Here is a 21954-nt window from a genome sequence, read left to right as displayed (position 1 = left end):
ACGTGATACTACTCCATACCAAGATGGCTACAAATAAAAAGACAGGTAATAGTAATTGTTGGCAAGAATGTGGCAAAATTAGAATTCTGAATCACAGTTCTTTGAAAAAGTTTAGAAATTTCTTAAAAAGTTGAGCATGAATATGACTCCATAAATCTCTCCTTAGATATTGATCAAAGGGAAAAGTTAGTATACATGCACACAAAAATTTGCAAAGTTTCAGTGTAGTGTTATTTATAGTAATCAAAATGTGGCACAACACAAATTTCCATCTACTGATGAATGGCTAAATAAGTGTAGTGTATCCATACAATGGGATATTATTCAGCAATAAAAAAGAAGTGCAGTATTGACACATATTGCACCATGGATCAACCCTGAAAATATTATGCTAAGTGAAAGAACCCAGTAAAAGACCACATATTGTAGAATTCCATTTATATGAAATATCCAGAACAGGTAAATCCATGGAGATGGAAGACAGTTTAGTAGTTTACTGGGCTGAGAGTTGGGAAAAATGGATAGTGATGGCTAATGACTATGGAGTTTCTTTATGGGGTGATGACAATGTGTGTGGTCATAGTTGTGCAACTCTGTGAATAGGCTAAAAACCTTGAATTATGCACTTTAAATGAGTTCATTGTATTTGATGTCAATTGCATCTATTCAACTGTTATAAAGACATTAAATGGAATGCCACAGGGCTTATTTTCTGCAAAAGAAGCTTGAAATATACTAGAATAAATGCTTCCCTGGATGCTACCATCTAAATTCTGTGAGGCCTGAGAGCTTCAACTTTTATATAGAAATAGAGGCACACAATAAAATGTTTGTTGAATGAATGACTGAATAGGTGGTCCCCAAGACCGCCCCAGGTTTACAGTTCTCTGAAGGACTAGAACTAGAAGTTGTCATCCCTGGTTATTGTTTACTATAGTAAGAGGATGTAGGGTAAAATCAACAGAGGAAAATGTTCATGGGTAGAATCTGGAGGGTACCAGGAGTAAGTTTCCAAGAGTCCTCTCCCTATGGAATCATACAGGGTATGTCAATTCTTCAAGCAAGAGCTGTGGTAAGTGTGAAGTGTTTTCTACCAGGGAAGACTTAGTGCCTATGTTTCTCTTGGGGTTGATCTGCCTAGCACATACCAAAGTTCCATGGTCTCAGAGGAAAGACCTAAAACACAGTATTTGTAGAGTTTGGGCACAGTGGCCACTCTTTCACTTAGGAAAAAATTTATATTTTTTCCTAAAAAACTGTTTATCAGCTCAAGATTCCCAGGATTAATACCAACCAGTGACCATCCTTGCATGTACATCTTCTAATGTAGGCCATTTTAAATCTGCTATGTTAATCTTTTTCTGCACAATGAATGGAAGGATGCCAGGTCCCAAATTTGTATGTGTAAAAGGTATTAGTTAGCTTCTCGTTACTGTGATCAAAATGCCTGACCAACTTAGAGCAATGTAGAGAAGTAAGTTTATTTGGACTCAGTTTCAGAGGTTCAGTCCATGAATGGCCCACTTCATTGATCTGGGCCCATGGTGAGGCAGGACATCATGGTGGAAGGATACAGCCAAAGAGCTCTGCTCTGCTCATGGCAGCCAGAAAGCAAAGAAAATGTGGGGCTGCAGAGGAAAAGAACCCTTTTAGGAGAACCCCACTAACCCACTTCTTCTAGCCATACCCTAACTAGTATGGATTGATTAGGTTAAAGCTCTCATAGTCCAATCATTTCACCTCTGAATATTCCTGCATTGACACAGGAGCTTTTGAGGGCCCCCTAATATCCAAACCATAACACCTGAGAACAGTGCTGCCTTGCACCCAGCTGGAAGCTCAATGCATGCTCATTTCTCAGGAGGAAGAACAGTCTAGATTGGGTTTGCACCCTCAAATTTCCTTCTGCTCATAAACAGGTGAAATAAGACATAAAGCAGATGTTCTCAGTAATAGCATTTTACCTCCTACAAGGACATTTGGCTGCAGAGATACTTTTGATGCCCTGGTAAGGTGATGGTGGTGTGTGTTACTGCATCTATAGGTTTAGAGGCCAGGGATACTGTTCAACATCCTGCGATGCATTGAACAAGCCTGAACAACAGGAAATTACCAAGGCCAAATGTTACTAGTGCAAAGGATGAGGAATCCTGCTTTAGAGAACATTGATATGTAGAGTGTAAGACAATTATTTGGTAGAGCTTTAAGGTGGAGTAAGACATGTAAGGTCATGGGCAGTAACTACCCCGGCATTTATGCTGCCCCATGCCCTACTCTTCTTTCTTCTCGAAGTCTGTGACATTAAGATTATAAATTCTATTCTGTATCCATGTGGGACTGTAAAGGATGCTATGGGCAAAAAAAAGAAGACGCCTCCTTCTTTGAGTGTTTTATCCCTGAGTTTAGGATTTCAGGCCCATTGGCTCAAATAGGCTGCTGATTCACTCACTCTGAAAGAATAAAGGGAGATGGAAATACTAGCCTTCATGTTTTCACTGTGAATTTCTAATGGCTGAGAGTCATTCCTGACCACATCATCTCTGAGCCTCTCCTATTTACCACTGCTGTTTATAGCCTCATTTCCTTCCTTCTCTTTTTATAATATCTTTCAAAGTGGAAGCTAATGTGAATTTTGCTTCTCTCCAATTCCTAACTGGTATGTCTAATGCCATCAGATTGAATTAATTTGAACTATTAAGCATGAAGTACATATTATCATGGAGCTTATTCCAGATGTATTATTGTTAGTTTAATTGTTATGGCTAATCATTGATTGTGGTTTCTTTGGTTGCTTGAAATAATAATAATAATAATACTCTTTTTTATAGTGCCTTTCATTGGAGGATCTTGAAAAGCCTGTATCCTGGAATCACTTATTGTAAAATTGTCATTATCTTTGTATTCTCATTTGGCTGAAGTTTGGGGAGGATTATGCCAGTGTATGATTTTAACAGCCAAGAAAAATTTATATTCATGAATCATGCTAGTTTTTTATTTTTGCAATTTACCAGCATGGAGAAATAGGAGGAAGGGGAATTTAGCCCACTGAAATATTCTTTCCAGAGAGCAATCCTGTGCCTTTTATAATAATTCTGAGGCCTTTGTGTTGGCCTGGAATTGGCTTGATATGGTGGGTTTTAATTGTAACTGATGCTCATTTTCTATTCTGTCTTTTGAACCAAGGCATTTTGGTTCTTTCTGTGTGTACGTGTGTTTTAAGCCTTTAAAAGAGATAAAGGTTATTTGGCTACTGCTCATTGTTAGATCACCTTTCAAAAAGTTTAAAATATGTGAGAAATATAGTGCAATATATCTGTAAACATGTATTTACATATGCAGAAGGTTGGTCATTAGGAAGAAGAAGACTGTTGAAGTATAGTTTGATCTCTGGATGTTCAAATACTTTTGTAGAAAAGGAGACAGAAGGTAAGGGCAAGTGGCTCCCAGCTCACGTATTTCTTGTTGCCCGGCTGAGCACTCAGGAGGTCTGACCTTTTTTTAGCAGTTGAAATTAATTGCTCCCATAAAGAAGTTGCTTTAGCAAAATGATTATGACAGGTTTATAATGGAATCTTGATGAGTTTTGTTAAATCAACACTTAACCCTAAGGACTGGAGTCATCTTTAGACGTGTTACTCTACCTCTTTCCAGTGCTAGTTCAGGCAACTTGGATTTCCCCAGAAGGTCTGAGTCTGGATTGGGTGATAGGTGAAAAGTGTCCACCATCTGGCTACTGTCAAAAGGCCCAGGGGAAATGAATTGCTGGACTTCTTTCTACACAGATTTAAATTGTCCCTTTCCAGTTAAGAAGTGAGGCCATGGACATGTCCTTGAATAATGGACACTCGTCTTGTCACTCAGCACGCTTTCTCCCAGAAGGCGTGGAGACCACAATGAGAAAAAGAGTAAAGCAGTTGTTTCTACTTTGGTTGCACACAGTAATCTCCTGCAGAGCTTTAAGAACACAAGGGTGACAGGGTCCTACCCCCAGAGATTCTGACTTAATTGATCTTGGACAGAGCCTGATCATTAAAAGGCTTATGTTTTCCCTGTTGTTTTAAATTGTTAGTCCATGTTGAACATTGCTTGCAGTAGTCCAGTTTTGAAAATATGTAATAACTGGTACAACCCTGAACTCTTTCTCTCTGCCAAGCACTGTGTGAAAATGCTTCACTGTGTGAAAATTTGTATATTTGATAACCATCTGGGTGAACATGCATTAGTTCATAATTCATGTATTCAACAAATATTTATGGGGCATAGGCAATGGCCAAGCAGTGTGTGTTGGTTTTGGGGGAATACTTTGAAGATTGATGTCATTTGAACTAACATCAAGGAATCAATTAGGCCAAGAGGGGAGAAGGTACTGCATGCAACGATGGTGACTTTTGCAAATGTACTATAATGAGAAGGAGGATGGTTAGTTCAAGGAAGGCAAAGAAAACCCATACTTCTGAAGCAAGGAAGCCAGGGGGAGAATAATGCAAGATAAGACACTTGTGAACAGGGACCACCCGGCAGAAGTTGTAGGTTTGCTAAAGGCTGTTGGCCTTTATTTTCAGATCAATTGGATGCTCTAGTCACATTTGCATTTCTTAGAAGATCTTTCTGGTTGTAGTAAGGAAAACAGAAAGAAGAAAGCAGTAGGGGCTGCATTGTAATAAGTTGCATAGTCTTTGCAGTAGGTCTGGTGAAAAAGGAAAATGGTTTATTAGACTATGGTGGAAAAGGGCATTCTTGGGCCAAGATGACTTGGAGATGGATTCAGAGGATAGGGGAGGAAGATGCCTTTATCTTCAATTTTACTGCTATTTAGTATTATTATGCCAGTTTACAGATGAGCTAATGAGAATTTGTGTATACTTTTCAAACTTTAATGTATGTAGGGATCACTTGAAGATCTTATTGAAATGCAGATTCTGACTTAGTAGGTTGTAATGGAGCCTGCAGTTCTGAATTTCTAATATGTCTCAAGTGGTGCAATGCTGATGGTCTATGATATGCTCAGAGACAACGGACTTAGAGAAGTGAAATAACTATTGAAGATGTAGTGTATTGGAGCATGAGCTTGAACCTTGTCTATCTGTCTTAAAACCCACAATCTTAATCATAAATTCTACAATTTAAAAGCTAAACCTGGGAAGATTATATACCATTCTGAGAAGTTTGAATTTTAACTATAGGCAAGTGGCGGTCATTAAAAATGTGTATGTAGGCAGGGTTCATTCAGAAAGTTTAAATTATGATTTATGGATGTATTTCCTCTAAGTATTTTGTTTGTTTTTGATGGTATAGATCTAGGTCGAATTGGAGTGCAGTAAAAGAAAAAGGAAGCCTCCAAACTTTGTAAGTAATTGTGATGGTTTATTAGATCATCTACCCTGCAATGAGGGCAATAATTGGCTCTTATTTAGTGTTTCCTGCCCAACCATCCCAAGGCACTTTACTAATAAGCATCATCTTTCTTTCAGAGCTGAAAGGCTGATGGAGAAGAGCTAAGGGATCTGATATTGTGGGCCTGACTTCTGGACATGCTTTCATTATTTCTGTGGGATCTAGACTCTTCTTTCACTGTTCAGATATATACCTGACCATTGGCCTAAACTACTAGAAGTATCTGTATCAATATTTCCTTGAATGTGTCCCATGGAGACATTTTTCTCCTTCTTGGAAATGTGTAATGCACATCAGTGCAGAAGGGCTCTGAGAACTCCCACTGTAAAATAATTTATATAACTCTGTATAACTTTGTGGTTTTCCCATGTAACTTGACCTTAAAATGACCCTCAACATTTTTCTCCCTCCCAACTCCTAACATTCCATTAGCTCTTCTGTCTGATGGGCTTTATGAAATGCTAGTCTGTACTCACAGATAACTATAGTCTTTGAGTACATTAATATCAGTTGCCTGGGGCTGTGTTCTGGCAGATTTGACATTGTAGCATCTGCAATAGGAGAGCCTAGTTTTACTTTGCCTTTCCATAGTCTGGTGACCCTACAACTGTTAAAATATATATCTGTCCTTGGGGGGTTAGTTTGAGGAAAAATTGCTAATTTATTTGCATGTTTCCCTGTCATCTGGAAGGGTTGAACTGTATGTTTATTTCTTTGTTGCTACATGTTTAATTCTTTTGTGGCAGTCATGGAATCTTCCTTCTCACTCTTCTTTGTGTAAAAAAAAAAAATCCTAGTAATAGGATTATTATCAGACATACATTTACACTGAATCATTTCTTTTAACATTAAGTGTATAACATGGAACTTTTTATTTTTAAAAACCTGAGTCAGTTTGGTAATTTGAAAGTGAACGAGGTTTGTCTTTTCTTTTGAAGGATTTTGCATAAGATGGAAAAAAAACCAGAAAGATGATATATAGTTAGCATTCATATAAAACCGGAAAATTCTGGCTAAATAAATTTCAAGATGTTGGTGGAATAACATACAAGGTTGAAATTCAATATTATACTGAAAGATTGAAAACAAGCATTACTAACAGAGGAGGGTAAAGAGTTGAATTTTTTTTATAAAACAGTTATTGGTCTATTTTAAAATATGAATTTATAGATATTGAATAAACTGTGCCTACGCAATGTCTAAATTTTCTGAGCAGTTAGTTTGTCTGTTGTGTTCAGATTTTGTAGAGTTGATCTCTCCTAATCAACTCTAGCATTTTTCATCTAGAAAAATGACTCTCACCTTTTGGTGGGCAAGTGGAATACAACTATGAAGCTTCTTGAAAATACAGATGCTTAAGCTTCTACCTGAGAGATTCTAATTAGGTTTAGCCTGGCACTCAGACATCTATGTATTCAATTCTAGACAGGTAATTCAGACACACATGGTTTAAGAAGAGCTGTACTAGATAGGACACTCTTTAAGATTCTAATATAGCCAAGATTCACATAAATTGTTAAAAACGTAACTTCCAAGCTATAACCTTGGGAAACTGTATACCTTTGTGCAAGGTGTACAGTATACAACCTTTTTGATTTTCAGGTATCCCTGCCTCATCCTCAGATATTCTGCTTTAGTAAGCTTAATCTGGATTGTAGAAATATGCATTTTCTTCAGCTTTACTATAGTTGACAAATAAACATTGTATTTTCCAGTATTTATAGTATTCAATGTGATGTTTTGATATAAGTATACATTCCAAAATTATTAAATCAAGTTAATTAACATATCTATCACTTCACATACCTATCATTATTTTGTGGTGAAAACAGATTTTAACTGCTCAGCAATTTTTATATTATTAAGTTATTATTATTGATAGTAACTATACTGTATAATAGTTCTCCAGAACTTTTTTATTTGAATGAAATTTTGTACCCTCTGACCAATATTCACCTTTCCTCTGTTCCCTCACATTCCCTAGTAGCTACTCTACTCTCTACTTGTATGAGTTCAATTTTTTTCAGAATCTATACCTACATGAGAGCATGTAGTAATCGAATTTCCTGGCTTGGCTTATTTAACTAGCATAATGTCCATTCATGTCAGAAATCACAGGATTTCCTTTTAAAAGCTGAATAGTATGCCATTGTATATATACCACATTTTCTTTATCCATTCATCAGCCAATGAATCATGAAGAAAGGACACTCAAATTGATTCATATCTTTGGCTATTGTGAATATGCTACAATGAGCATTAGAATGCAAGTATCTCTTCAAGATACTCATTTTATTGACCAAATTATGTTATGCACATGTACAAATATATCACAATGAATCCAACTATTATGGATAACTATCATGTACCAATAAGAAGATTCTTATTTTATATTCTTTGGATACGTACCCAGAAGTGGGATTGCTGGATCATGTAGTAGATTTATTTCAAATTTTTGAGGATTTCTACTCTATTTTCCATAATGACTGTGCTAATTCACATTCCCACAGAAGTGTATGAGAAATAAAAGGCATTCTTTTCTTCTCATTCTTTCCCATACTTGTAACCTTTTGTGGTTTGAGGACAGACATTCTAACAGGTGTGAGGTGATGTCATCTTATTGGGTTTTCATTTGCACTTTCCTAATGGTTAATGATGTTGATCACTTTTTAAAAGCCTATTGGCCATTTGTATGCTTTCCTTTAAAAACATCTGCTTAGGTCCTTTGCCCATTTTTAGTCAGGTAATTTGTTTTCATAGTATTGAGTTATTTGAGTTCCTTATATATTTTCTATATTAACTCCTTATTAGATGTATGGTTTGCAAATATTTTCTCCTATTCTGTAGATTGTCTCTTTATTCTTTTGATTGTTTCTTTTGCTGTGAAGAATTAGTTTGATATAATCCTATTGTTCTATTTTTGCTTTTTCTGCTTATATTTTTCGGATCATATATAAATAATAAAAAAAATCCTTGCCCAGACCAACATCATGTAGATTTCCCCTATGTTTTCCTCTAGTAATTTTATGGTTTCAGTTGTTATATTTAGTCTGTAATACAATTTGAGTTTTTTATGGGGGTTTGTGATAAGTTTCATTCTTCTGTTTATGATTACCCAATTTACCCACTGCCATATATTGTAAAAGCTGTCCTTTCCCCATTGTGTGTTCTTGATACCTTTGTCTAATTCAGTTGACTGTAAATATGTGTGGACTTATATTTGAGCTCTCTGTTCTTAGTCCACTTGTCTGTTGTTGTATTATACTGTGCTTTTGATTACTATAGCTTTGTAGTATATTTTGAACTCCAGAATAAGGTTGAGTATGCCTTATATGAAATGCTTGGGAACAGAAGTATCTCAGATTCTGGAGTTTTTCAGATTTTAGAATACTTACATAGAGTTTACTGTTCAGATATTCCTAATCTGAAAATCTGAAATACTGCAAAATTTGAAATTTTTGAATGTCATGTCAGTCCTCAGACTTTGGATTTTGGATTTTCTGATTAGAGATTTTCAACCTGTAGGGTAATGCCTATGCCTTTGTTCTTTTTGCTCAAGATTGCTTGGGAGCAGCCGCTGAAATAGCTCAGTTGGGAGAGCGTTAGACTGAAGATTGCTTTGGGTATTTGTGGTATATAGTGTGCTACATGAATTCTTGAGATGTTTTTTCTGTGAAAAATGTCCTTGATATTTTGGCAGGGATTGCATTGACTCTGTAGGTCACTTTGAACATAAGATCATTCTAGCAATATTTACTCTTTGAATTCAAGAACAATAAATTTATTTCCATTGGTTTATATCTTGTCCAGTTTCTTTTATCAAGGTTTAATGATTTTCATTGTACAGATGTTTCACCTTTGATTAAATTTATTTCTAAATATTTTTATACTATTGTAAGTGAGATTTTTTCTCAATTTCTTATTCAAATAGTTAATGAATAGAAATGCTATTGGTCCTTGTATAATCATATTGTATCTTGGAACTTTTCTGAGCCTTTTTATGGTATGTTTAATGTTTAATGTCAATAAGTTTGTGTTATCTGCAAACAAGGAAATTTTTACTTTTAATTTGGATTTCTTTTCTTTTTCTTTCCCAATTGTACATGCTAGAACCCCCAGGACTATTTTGAATAGGAGTGGTGAGAGTGGGCATCCTTGTCTTGTTTCTGATCTCAGAGGAAAGGTTTTTAGCATTTCACCATTGTGTATGGTTTTATTAATGGGCTTGTCATACTTGGCCATAATTATGTTCAGATACATTCCTTCTCTACCTAATTTATTGAGAATGTTTTTAACCATTAAAGGCGTCAAAGTTTGTCATATTTTTTTCTGCATCTATGGAGATGATTATATGATTTTACCCTTCATTATGTTAGTGTGGTATATCACATTAATTAATTAGCATAAGTTCAATCATTCTTTCATCCCAGGAAAAAAAATCCCACCTGATCAAGGTGTGCAAGGTGTGTGATCCCTTAAAGAGGCTAGTATTTGGAACTCACTTTGATAGTGGTTTGTTATGGAATTTTTGCATCTATACTCATCAGATATTTTTAAAATTTTTTATTTGTTTTAATTAGTTATACATGATAGTAGAATGCATTTATGCACTTTGATATATCATACATAGATGGGATACAATTTCTCATTTTTCTGAGTGTACATGTTGCAGAATCATATTGGTCATGTAGTGTCACACACACACACACACACACACACACACACACACATATATAGTTATAATGTCTGTTTCATTCTACTGTCTTTCCTATCCCCACAACCCCATTCCTCCCCTCCCATCACTTCCCTCTACCTAATCTAAGGTAACATTATTCTTCCCTAGTGCCCCAACACCTTATTGTGAATTAGCATCTGCTTATTAGAGAAAACATTCGGCCTTTGGTTTTGTGGGATTGGCTTATTTCGCTTAGCATGATATTCTCCAACTCCAACTATTGAACTGTAATTTTCTTATTGTGTTTTTGACTAGCTTTGGCATCAGGGTAATTCTGACCTTGTAATATCAGTTTAGAAGTATTCCCTCCTTAATTTTTTGGGGAAGTTTTATAAAAGGATTGGTGTTTTTTTTTTTTTTTTTAATGTTTGGTAGAATTCAACAGTGAAGCTAGGAGGTTTTCTTTGTTGGGAGTTTTTTATTTTATTTTTACTCATTCAAGTTCCTTATTCATTATTGATCTGTTTATATTTTCCATTTCTTTCTGAATAAGTATTGGGAGGCTATTTATTCATTTCTTTTAGGTTATCAAATTTGTTGGCAGGTAGTCTCTTATTTAGTATCAATTGTAATATCTCTTTTTTCATTTCTAATGTTAGTGAATTTTTTCCTTAGCTAAAGGTTTGTCACTTTTGTTTAAACCCAACTATTCATTTTATTGGTCTTTTCTATCATTTTTCTAGTTTTTATTACATTCATTTTTGTTCTGATTTGCATTATTTCCATCCTTCTGCTGACTTTGAACTTAGTTTGTTCTTGTTTCTCTAGTTCCTTGAGGTTAACCTTCAGTACTTATTTGGGATTTTCTTTCTAAAAGTAGGATTATGACTATAAAATTTTCTCTCAGAAATGCTTTTGCTGTATTCCATACACTTTGGTATGTTGTGTTTCCATTTTTATTTATCTCATGATATTTGATTTTGCATTTCTCTCATTGATGTCTATTTTCATACTTTTGTCATCAGATACTTATTATAATTTCAGTCTTCTTTAAATTGTTAAGACTTGCCTTCCAATGTGTTTTTGCATGTAGATAGCTGTTCAGTTTGCTCTTCCTGTGCCAGGATGAGTGCTTGAATGCACCAGTCCCGACTTGTTAGGGACATGAATTTTAAGCAAGTATTCCACATGATTTTGCTATAAAAGCTTTAAGAATCATATTTTGAGAGTCATGACTCTCGAAATATGATTTAAAGTAGGTAGATTCTATGGATGGTGAATTAAGTGGAGCTCTTGGGGCTACTTGTTTGGATGAAGACTTAGGGCATAGAATTGAGTTGGCCACACCTTCCTTGTCAGAGATCCCATGTGGCCACATAGGGTGGGGAACCCCCAAGCTGTGAACAGACCATGCTGTTTCCAAAGATCTTCTTGCATACCCTTGTTGTAGATCAGTCATAACATTTTTCATGCTGCAGTTAGGAATGTATCCATCAAGAGGAGCAGTGTCTTTGCCTGTGAGCAGGTCAAATGAATTTTCCATGGCCATGACTGCCTGGAAGAGGCATCGATCCTGCACACATAATCTGGAGGGACTCAGTGACTTTAAATTATAAGGAAAAGATGGTGAACATTGCAGGACAATGGGCCTACCTTGTCAGTTTACATGCCCAGAGGATAAACTATAGAGTGGTGATTAGAACTTTACTTTCTATCTCTATCATTTTTGTCAAACTAGATTCTGAGTCCAGAGCAACCATTCCCAAAAGGTGGCTTATAGAGCCCTGAGAATCCCTGAGACCCTTTCATGAAATCTGCAAGGTAAAAATTATATTGCTATAATACTAAGTTGTTATTTTTCTTTTTCACTGTGGTAGCATTTACTAATGGCACAAAAGTAATGGCAGGTAAAAATACTAGCACCATAGCATGAATCAACACAGTGTCATCAAACTTGACTATTTATCATTTATTCTTTACCACCACATACTTATTGTTAAAAAAATAAAAAATAAAAGCCAATTTCATTGAAGAATATCCTTGATAAGCAGTAAAGTTTAGTAACTTGATTAAATTTTGATAGTTGAGTACAATTTTTTTATAGGACTGTGTGCTAAAGTATAAGCAAACATAAAGAGCTGCTGCTGTGTACTGAAGTATCATGACTATCTCAAGGAAGACCCTTGTGAGATTGGGTGGTGATCAGAACTAAGAACTGTTCATACAGAATACCATCTTTTTAAAAAATTCATAGGAACTACTGAAATATATAGACAGATATTTTCAAATGAATGTACAAAATGAGCCTGTCACTTTAAGTAAACCAATGGACATATGGGCTGCCAATGATACAGTTGAGATTTTCAAGAAAAATCCAAAATGTGGAAAACGTGTCTACCACCATAAGCTTGACAGCTTCCCAATTCTTAAAGACTTTCCTGATGGGATCAATGATGGTATTAACAAAAGTAATTCTTTTTTATGTCATATAATGAAATGTGTCAACATTTGAAAGATCAGCATAATGTAGTGAGCCAATACTTTTGACCAAAAGAATGTGTACTATTACAAAATTTTGCACAGAGGATCCATTTGAAGTGCCACATAGACTTGGATTTTCACATAAGAGAGTAGAAAGATTTTCTTGATAATGGTTTCAGAATGTACACATCAGCTAACAATTAAAGAAACCCTCCATTGTCAAGTTTTCACACAGTATGAGAGAAAATATCCAGTTATTTGAAAAAGCCAAAAATACTTCTCCTGAATTTTCTTGGTATACTTCAACCACAATCATACATCACCACACAATGCAGAGGCAGATAGGAGAATTTACTTGTTTTTTTTTTAAGCCTAAATATTAAAATAAATTTCAAAATATGAGACATGGTTCTTCTCACTAGTTCTTTTGTTTGTATGTTTTGGAAAATGTATTATGTATGTGTACATGTAACAAATTTAGTATGTATGTATATATGTATGTATGTATTTATATTAGGGATTGAAGCCAAGACCTTGTCTATGCTAAGCATATGCTTTACCATGGAGATATGGTCCTAACCCCTAATATAGTTATTATAATGAATTATTACTGTTTTTAAAGTTCTCTGTTTAATTTCTAATATGATAAGTATATATAGATACAACCCACAAAGTTAAAAACTCTTTGAGGGCTTTCAACTATTCTTGAGAGTATAAAAGTGTCCTGAGACTCAAATGTTGGAGAGCTGCAATCTGGAGGAATATTTCCTGGAGCATGCTCTGTAGAATGTTCTCCCTTGAAATGCTCTACGGAAACCCCAAGAAGCAGCCAGAAATCAAAGGCAACATAAAAGAATAATAATTTGTAAAAATGTTTCGAAGTGTTCCCAGATATGGCCCATAATGGAGATTCACAGTTCATACTAACACATTCAAAATTCAACTTGAACTTTCCTAAACTCTCATTCTTCCCTAAATTTTTTGATCATGAAAATGTTTTCCCCATGGAATAAGCTTTAGGAAATACTGTTTCCTTGCCAATGAGTACTATCATAACAAGCAGTACGCAACAACTGTTCATTGGCTCCTAAAATCTGGAATTTTGATTTAAGGGGCAATCATATTTTCCTTTACATCAAAATCAAGACAGAAGGTTCTGGGACTGAGGATATAGTTCAGCAATAGAATGCTTCCTTAAGGACACCCATTTCTGCCAAAATAACAACAACAACAACAACAATAATAAAGAAAACCAATGAAAGCTAATCTCAAGGTAAAACAGATGTGAGATAGTAGGTGTAATACAGAAGCATTTCCTAGAAACAACTTGTCTTTTTTATTTTTCATTCCTGAAGGGGAATTGGTTTTATGTTATTCATTGTCTTATACATGTAGATGTAAGTAAGATGGAATTTCACTTAGAAATAAATGTTGTTAACTTGTTGAAAAAAAAAGAGGTAAAGCAGATAATATAATAAAAAGGTATGTAAAAAAAGAAATTTCTGTCTTCAAAGCTACCAAAGGTAAAAGGTTTAAAAATACCAGAACATGACAGCACTGCATTATGACTTTCCAGTTTTATGAACTTGGATTGTTTATCAATTCTCAAAAGAGAGGCAAATCCATGCTAACCAATGTTAAGAACATGTTCCTGGATCTTGTACACAAATAGACTTGGTGAGGGGCACTTTGCTGGGTCAGAAGACGACACAGCAAGCTGTTGCCTTTCCTTGAAATAAATGTCTTTTTGGTAGGACTGATTTCTTCTTTCTGTGTCAGTGGTGACTTACTCATATACACGAATATGATTTGATGTTGTTAGTGGAAATGAACGGGGTCAGTTTTTGTTACCAGATGTATTTCTCCTCATAAGTTATGGTCAACCAGGATTCTAGTTTAGAAATTGGCCTGCTGATAGCAATTCCTTAATTCCTAGGATAATGTTATACTTGAAAGTAAGCTTTGCTAACTACTATATTTCAATGTCTAGGAATCTTTCCTAAGGTATAAGCAGAATGTGAGTTTAAAATGTGTTTATGAAGATGATCTTCAGAGGACTGTTTATGATACCCACAATTGAAAACAACTAAAAAAGTTGACAAATGTGGAAACCATTGATAATTATCATATTTACATAACAATGCCATGTAGGCATCAAAAATTTTAGTTTTTGAAGGCTATTAAAAATATGAGACTGGAGTCAAGAAAGCAGAAAAAGGGGGTGGCTTTCCAGGCTGCTCTGTTAGCATGAAACCAAGACAGGAGGTTGGCATGAAACCAAGACGGGAGGTAAGGCAACTTCTCAGTAAGGTGGGTGGAAAAAGAAAGGAGGTGGACTTTACTGGGAATTAATATTGGATATTCAAAGGAGATTGGGGACTCAGGAGGTTGGATATATAATAAGGAAGAAATCCCCTGCCTTTTGCCGGTGCCTACTGGACCCTTTGAGGGCAAAGTGGAGGGATAGTGGGTTAAAGGGAGCCTGCATTATTAGGAGGCCTGTGGTATATCTTGATATGGAAAGATCATAAATCAAAGAAAGTGCTAGAATGACCCAAAAGGTGTGCTGCACAACACTCTTGTGTGGGAAAGAGGGTGTGCCTCTCCCAATAGCCCATGGAGAACAGAGGATGAAGCCATATTGCTGTCATACAGCCGGGGCAGCAGCTATGGGTGCCAAGTCCTGGCAAACCTGAGTTGGATCCCAAACTCAGGCCTGACAACCCATGCTTCACATCACAGGGTGTGCATAGGAGGCCAGGAGAAAATTAGATGCAGCATAATACATGTCATGGAAACTCTTCCAGCTACTCCCTACCCCCTTGAGTCCTGGTGGATCACAGGACTGGCTAGGAGGGCTGAGCCTGGCCAGGAATTCAAAAGGGCAGAGCAGGAGTGATTGAGTCTGGGGATTCAACCCAAGAGTTCAAGAAAGGAGATACCATGGGGAACAAAGTGGGTAAAGGATTGGCTGCTCTGCGGCGTGAGTGGGATCAGTCGAGATTCCTGGGGTAAGGTCTCTCAGTGTGGACCCATAGGTGCTGGGCCCTGGAGGTGCACTGACTTAAAATCTTCAGAACAGAGAACCTGAAGCCTACCTAGACCTAAACCCACCTCCAGGAGCTCTACCTACCAGATTTCCTATCACAGAGCACTACAGCAACCCCACCCTGAAGGTAGAGCAGACATCATATTCCAGCTCACTCTACATGTACTGTCAAGAAGGGAAGCTGAAATTTTCTGAACTCTTAACTGGAAACTTGACAAGCAACTCAAAAATAGGAGGGATTTGACAGTCTGCACCCAGTACTCTTGTATATGCTACATACCTCAAGAAAAAACAGGCATTTGGGAAAGAGAACAAACACATATCTTCACTGACAGCTTTTGGCCAGTGCAATGGAAAAATTCCTTAACTTTTCATCAAGAACTTTTTTTTCTCTTTAATTATGAGCTGAATAGTCCATGGACATGCATACATATATATTTCTAGCATTTTTGAAAGGCAATTATTTTTCAAGGCTCCGTCTTTTGAAACCTAGGATGCTATATTAGTCTATTTTCGTTGGAGAAAAAAATATATAGATATAGATTTATAGGTTTATCTCACTTAGCTGTTTCCCTTATTATATTTTTTTAAAAAAGAGTATAAGTAACAATAAATGTTGGTGAGCATGTAGGGGAAAGGGCACACTCATATATTGCTGGTGGGACTACAAGTTGGTCCAATTGCTGTGAAAAGCAGTATGAAAATTCCTTAGAAAACTAGGAATAGAATCACCATTTGACCCAGTTATATACCACTTGTTATATATCGAAAGGAGTTAAAATCTGCATACTACGGTGATGCAGCCTCATTAATATTTATACCAGCTCAATTCACAGTAGCTAAGCTATGGAACAAACTTAGATGCCCTTCAACAGATGAAGGAATAAAGAAAGTGAAGTACATATACACAATGGAATATTATTTGGTCATAAAAAATGATTTTTGGTGGTAAATGGATGGATCTGGAGACTATCATGCTAAGTGAAATAAGCTAATCCCAAAAAACCAAAGGATGAATGCTCACTCTGATATGTGTATGCTAAAACAAAACAAGGAAGGGGGTTAGAATAGAAGTTCATTGGAATAGTTCATTTGTCTAAAGGGAAATGAAGAAAAGGGAGAAGGAATAGAAATAGGAAAGACAGTGGAATGAATCTGACACAACATTCCTATGTATGTATATGAATATACTACAGTGAATCTCCACATCATGTACAAAAAAACCCCAATTCTAATTAGAATAAGATATAATCCATGTCTATATAAATATGTCAAAATATATTATATTGTCATGTATATCTAAAATGAATAAATTTTAAAAAGAAAAAATGCACTATAATTCAAGTAGGCCCTGATCACTTTTAAGAAAGAATTAAAAAAGGATAAGGAGGAATAAACACTCACCTCTAGATTTATTATCTAAGTTTTCCTACATTTGTAAGTTGGAACAAGAGGCCACACCAATTAGAGTAGGGAAAAAAAAAAAAACCAGTGTCGCCCAATTAATGTAAGTAGGATAAAATATTATGTTTTATAATAGCACATTGTTTTCCAAAAGGATTGTCCTGGTTTACATTCTCATTGGCATCGCTGGGATTGTTTCTTTCCCAGCATCCTTGCCAACCCTTAGGGTTATTTAAAATAATAGTTTCCAAGATGGTGAAGTTAAAAATGATAGATAATTCTTATATGAAGGAGCCATTCAACAGGGAAGACAGAAGAGTAATTGGCACTTCCAAATGAGATTTGACTCCGATTACTACCTCGTAGGCAGAACTTTTTGCTGCCCTGACTACAAATGAGCTGTTGATGACAACTGAGATCTCTGGGGAATAAATTCTAGGGCTCAACGGGAGGCAGGTGAATGGAGTCCAGAAATTTAAAAAAAAAAAGCAAGAAAATCCCATCTAGTCAGATTTTATCATTTAAAATTTGTCCTTGGATAGATTGTATAAATACTGTACTAAGGTCATCCCTGTAGAGCTCTGTGTCAAACTCCCAAATAAACTGAGACTGAGAGGCAGGGGAGAATGTATGCCTGTCAGTCTCTTGTGTGTCAGAGGCTTTGCCATTATAAAGTTATAGTAGATCATAGAATTGCCTGTCAAATGATTAAAATTGTCATCACGGTTTCCATTTTCCACATCTTTTCCTTAGAGCATGTATGCAAAAGATTTGCAGAACGCCTGTGGGCTTTTGGAGCCACTAAAGGGACTTGTTGCCTATCTCCATTCCCTGCCACTCACCACAGATGTGCCAGTCATGCCTACAGACATCTTTTGTCATAGTCACACTGCAACTGGGTGGAATATTGAGGGAAATGTCAAAAATGTATCCATGTGAAAAGAATAAGAAGGAAGCATTATTCAAAGAGCTTGCTTCCTGCTTGGGCTCCTGTCTGCATGGAGCAGGCTGATGTCTAATTTCAGCCATACAATTAATTCTTGGCCAAGAAGAGAAGAGCCGTAACTGCCACAATTTGTATAACCGGGATGTTGCTTCTCTAATTCTTGTGCTTCTTTTCTTTGTGATTTCATCTGAAAGCATCTTTTGAGGCCTTTTTGTTGTTGTTGAATTTTTTTTAAATCTCTTGAATGATGAAAATGGACAAAAACAGAATTCAGCAAAATGTAAATGAATCAGAGCAAATGGGATGCAAGTATATATTGTGCAGATCCAGAACAGAAATAGAGATATTTGTTCTTCCTTTTTTGAGAAGAATCATAAAACTTTCCATGATGTGTCAGACACTGTGTTTTACATTCTCTATGCCCAGGCGTTTAAAGGTGACACGAATGCAGTTCTGAAATGTCGAGGTTATTATTGTGCGTTCTGACGATAAATTAAGTGTTCATTCTGAGACAGAGATTTGTCCTCTAACCCTGATGTGATCTTTCAACACCACTGTGAATTTCTCCTCTTTATAAGAATTTCACTTTTCATGTTTTCACTTCTACATCTTTCTATAGAACCCCCTCTTATTAGAATTATGAAATATTAAATGTAGATTTTAAAGAACATTCTGGACTGCGTCATGAAAAATGGCTAATGTCTACTGAATAAAAGCTAGTAGGAAAATGGCCTATGTATTTTTTGAAGTAGAGTTTTCAGCTGCTCTAACAGGAAATATAACAGCCCTAATATACTCAACCTGTATTGTAAATTGCAGTATTGAGATGATCTCCTGGGATTTCCTGGGGTGCAGGTGGGGGACAGCTTGAGGGTTGGTGGGTAGGAATTGCTCCAGAGCTTCTTAGTTGAGCTGTAAGATGTATAATCTCTTTTTAGTAATTATGTAATGAAATATATATTTTTTGTCTATATATGTTAGACCATGTACACTTACACCAGTGTGTAATTCAAAGGCTTCCACGTACTTACTGGAAGGTCTGAGTTTCAAAATTGTACTTTTCTCTAAGGGATCTGATAATGGCATAAAATCGCCATAACCAAGTGGTCCTGAGAGGCCAGCATTGAATTTCAAACTCAATAGACGGACTTTTTTAAAAGTACATTAAATCGAAGTTACTGTCCTTCATTCCCTTCATCTTTCTCTTTCTTGTTTCGTTTTTGTGACTCCATTTTGAAACTCTTGTGACCAGCCGTCATTTACCTGCCTTGCTTGCTTCACTCTAATATAAGGTGAAGGTCCTCCTTTTTCTTTGGTCTCTATTTTCTTATCTGTAAAGAAGATTATTGATATCTTTAATATTGCTTTCATCTCTGAAGTTCTGTTTATGTCTCTTTCCTCTTTCATCCTGCATCCATGATAGTTTTTTTGAGGATAAAATAAGAAAAGTGTCATGAAGGTAGTTTGAACATTGTAATAGAGCATAGAAATTTAAAATACAATTGCTGCTGTCTATATCACTCTCTCCAGTTGGTCTTATGGCAGCAGGTACAAACTATCTTAGATTTTTTTCTAAATCCATGGTGCAGCTGATATAGTAAACATTGTGGATTGGTTCATTCTTAACACAAGGCTGTTGGGGTAGAATGGCAGTCATCTGAAGCTTTCCAAGCAGATAGTCCAGTTTTAGGCATTTCATGAAAGCAGGTAAATATCTGAGAAATAAGAATACATTCCAAGTCTTTCAAGCAACCAAGGAGTTGATTTTAAGTTTAAAGATCATTACTTTTTAGAAGAAGCTGTGATGATTTTTCAGAGACCTGAATGGTGGGCAAAGTAGGACCAGTGATTAAGTTATACCATTCTTATTCTTTCTTTGGTTTATGATTAAAATCCAAATAGGATGTTGTTGAAGAAATTAAGATATAAATTCTTATTGTGAAAAAGATTCATTTTAAAATATGTTTTATGTCTCTTTCTGCCTAGAGCAAACTCTTGCTCTGTGTAACAATAACCCCTTGAAATGCCATTTAGATTGGAAGTGCTGATGCAGCACTAATGATTTTAGAGCAAATATGTTACTCTAATTTCCTCCATCTGCTATGAATAAAAGCATATGAGTATGAAGTCTTGGAGAATTGTAGAGAATATTGTTTCTTAGAAGAAGAGTTGAAGATCTTTTAAAATGTGTGCAGGTGTGAGAATAATTCTTTTTTTTGTTTGTCAAGTGTCTCAAAAATGAGAGCTTTATCATAGCTCAATGAAAATGTCAAGAAGTTTTCTATATAGTTTTGCCGAGAGACTCCTGGGGAATCTTAAGTGACTTAAGGACTAACCCTCTAAGTTTTATTGTAATACAGTATTGATGATTCAGATGAAAACTTCCCCAAGCATTTCTTTAGCACTTCTAACCATGGGTAAGAGCAACTTTTATACCTTCGAGTGAAGAATAGTTCTTTTTATTTCTTGAGGATTGTTATGTCTTGAATCAGTCCTCATGTGGTAGTGTGGGAGGAAGGGTATACATGCTCTCCAAGCTTCATGGACAATTCCGCCTGTCAATGCTGGTAAATAAGTTGAATTAATTTTTTTGTAGCCATTATCTTTAAAATCTAGAAGAAAAGTTGATTCTTTAGGATGATATAGGTCTCTATGTTTATATATGTATATAAAATCAACATTCACATAAGCAAAGTAAAAACAATACCAATACCCATAGAAACAAATGGAAGATTATTGAAGATGTACCACTAAAAAAGGCACCAGGCCCAGATGGTTTTACAGCTAAATTGAATACAAGTTTTGATTATCAAGCAATTCAAGACCTCAGAGAAAGAGGGAAGGAGCCTTAATTGCACAAATCTAGAATGAGCTCATTTCCAAACCTTACATAAATAGATCTAAAAAAAATCTTATACCCATTTCATATTTGTTTGTAAAAGTATGTTATTTATAATAGTATAATTATATATTTAAGTATATAATAGAACAGTAATCTAGATCTGTCTGCTTATGAAAATAAAAGTTTTGAAACAGAGGTAATTTCCAAAACTACAAACCTGTTCATAACTGGAAATTCATACTATTAATCGTGTGAGAAAATTAAATCATCAAAATGATGTGATGATATCAATTTTGTTGTGTTAGTTTACTCAGGCTGTCAAAACAAACTACCAAACTGGTTAACTTTGAAAAATAATTCATTCTCCATCAGTTCTGGAAGCTCAATGTCCAAAATGAAGGTGCCAGCAGAACCATGCTGTCTCTGAAGGCTCTCAGGGTACGCCTGCCTGGACTTTGTCTACCTTCTTACACTTGCTGCTTGTCCTTGGCATTCCTTGGCCTATGGACATATACTCTCTGCCCCCATCGTCACATGGCATTCTCCCTGGGTGTCTGGATGTCTGTTTTTTCTTCTTATGAGGACACCGATCATTGTATTATAGCCCACCCTAGTCCAGTATAACCTCTGATCTAATTACTATAATGTAACTAACTATATCTACAAAGATTTGATTTCAAAATAAAGTCATTTGAGATTCCAGATAGCTATAAATTTGGGGATTCTGTTCAACCCAGTGTATATGTCAACAATTTCACAGAATTTGTTAAACGTTATTCAGAAATAGCCATAGAAGAAAGTGAATTAAGGACAATAAAGAATATTTACAAAAATCTGCCATCAATTATTACATTATACATGAAATAAAAAATCTATTCATGTTAAACCAGGAAAAAATATAGATGGACATTTTCTGTTAGCACAGTTACTTTAGCACTGTGTTTTGGGTTGTACCTGATATAATTAAACAAAACAAAAATAAGCAAATATAAATAGAAAAAAAGTGATTTTTATTTTATTTGATACGATTATAATCCTAGAAATCTTAAGACTGTCTTATAGACTATTACTAATAAACCTGAATGCTAAATATCCATAAGGTAAATATAAAAAAAATCAGTTTTCTTTATGGTTTTAATAATAATTTTTATATTGTTTTGTTT

General features: G+C 35.5%; 1 protein-coding gene across 15 annotated transcripts in view; it reads left to right on the top strand.

Annotated features, from left to right (window-relative positions):
• Positions 1-21954, top strand: part of Fhit (fragile histidine triad diadenosine triphosphatase) — a 1362797-nt gene that overhangs the window by 474336 nt on the left and 866507 nt on the right. For 2 of the 15 annotated variants that reach the window (XM_078038547.1, XM_078038557.1), the window contains one exon: positions 11808-11890. The exons of the other annotated variants lie outside the window; for them this stretch is intronic. The gene's annotated coding sequence lies outside the window, so the exon portion shown is untranslated. The remainder of the gene's footprint in view (positions 1-11807; positions 11891-21954) is intronic. 15 annotated transcript variants of the gene reach the window in all.

Source organism: Ictidomys tridecemlineatus, chromosome 2 (genome assembly GCF_052094955.1).
Source record: "Ictidomys tridecemlineatus isolate mIctTri1 chromosome 2, mIctTri1.hap1, whole genome shotgun sequence".
NCBI classification, from domain to species: domain Eukaryota; kingdom Metazoa; phylum Chordata; class Mammalia; order Rodentia; family Sciuridae; genus Ictidomys; species Ictidomys tridecemlineatus.
The sequence above is the reverse complement of the archived record's forward strand: the minus strand, read 5'-3'. Positions and strand labels throughout refer to the sequence as shown.